Consider the following 1,793-nt stretch of genomic DNA (forward strand, 5'->3'; position numbering starts at 1 on the left):
AAGGAAGGAAGGAAGGAAGGAAGGAAGGAAGAAAGAAAGAAAGAAAGAAAGAAAGAAAGAAAGAAAGAAAGAAAGAAAGAAAGAAAGAAAGAAAGAAAATGGATTCGTATACAATATATTCTAATTATAGTCCCCCCACCCACTCCTCCCAATTCCTCCCCACCTCCACTCCCCTCTGGATCCACCCCCTTTCTATCTCTCACAAAAAAAAAAAAAAAGGCTTCTAAAACATAAAAACCAAATATAACAAAATAAAATATAACGAGATGGAGCAAAAACTCTCATATTGAAGTTGGACGTGGCCACCCAACAGGAGGAAGAGTCCCAAGAGCAGGCACAGGAGTCAGGGAGCACTCACTCTCGGAAATCAGGACTCCCATAAAAATGCTAAGCTACTATCTACAGTATATACACAGGGGACTAGATGTAGACCCATTTAGGACCCATTTAGGCCCTTGTGATTGCAGAGTGCATACATGCCCCACTTCGGTGTTTCAGAGAGCTGTGTTCTTCCGGTGTCCTCCATCCTCTTTGGCTCTGACAATCTTTCTGCCTCCTCTTCTGCCGGCTTCCCTGAGCTCTGGGGGGGGGGGGGGATTTGATGGAGACCTCCAATTTAGACTCTCTCTCTCCGTGTGGGTCTCTGCGTCTGTTGCCAGAGGAAGCCTCTCTGTGATGACTGGATAAGGCACTGATCTATGAGTGGAGCAGAATATCATTAGTGTCAATCTATTGATTTTTTTTTTTTTTTTTTTTTAGGCCAGTCATGTTTGGTTTTTCTCTAGTCTCTGGGCTATCTAGTCTCTGGTTCTTGGTTATCCAAGCAGTGTCAGGTATGGGTTCCTGCCATTGGAATGAGCTTTAAGTCAAATCAGACATTGATTGGCTACCCCCACAAGTTCTAGACCACTCTTGGCATATTTTGCAGGCAGGAAAGATTGTGGGTGGAAGGTTTTGTGGCTGGGTTGGCATCCATGTTTCTCTTTTGCTAGCCTGCAGAGTACCTTCCCACACCAAAGAGACTCGAACGTAGGGATGAGGGTTCCTTGTAAGCACCAGCTCGACTTCTCTGTGTTCAATGAGTTGTGTGGGTATTGTCTTCGGCCATGGGGCCCCAGTGGCAGTCTTCAGAGAGCAACCCTTAGCATCAGCCTGGGTTGTTTCCAGGTTTTCATGGGATCTCCTTGGCCAACAACTCAACTGAATGCAACCTAGGCGCTCCAGCAAAAGCCTTGCCTGGCCAGTTGAGAGATGCCAGTTGAGACTCCATATCCGCCATCACTAGGAGCCCTCACTAGAGTCACCTTCATAGATTCCAGGAATATTCTACTGCACTGTTTCCACTCACCCCCAAACGTCCCCCAGTTCCAGCAACGTCCCCCAGCACTCACTCCGACCTATCCCTCCCCTAACCTTGTTCCTACCCGTCTAGTCCCCACCTGCCCCAAGTCTGCCCATAAAATCTATTCTATTTCCCCTTCCCAGGGAGATCCATGCTCCCTTCCTCACCCCCACCCTGCCCCCATAGACTCCTCTTCTTTACCTAACCTCTCTGGGTCTACAGATGTAGCTTGCTTATCATTTACTTAATAGCTAATATTCACTTGTAATTGAATACATACCATTTTTGCCTTTCTGGGTCTGGGTTACCTCACTAAAGATTTTTTTTTTAAGGGAGATATTTAATCCCAATGCTCAGGGAGCTGAAACTAAAAAGGATTACCTCAAAGATTAATACCTGAACTACAGAGTAAGTCTCTCTCTCTCTCTCTCTCTCTCTCTCTCTCTCTCTC

The sequence above is a fragment of the Mus pahari genome, chromosome 14, assembly GCF_900095145.1.
Source record: "Mus pahari chromosome 14, PAHARI_EIJ_v1.1, whole genome shotgun sequence".
NCBI lineage: Eukaryota > Metazoa > Chordata > Mammalia > Rodentia > Muridae > Mus > Mus pahari.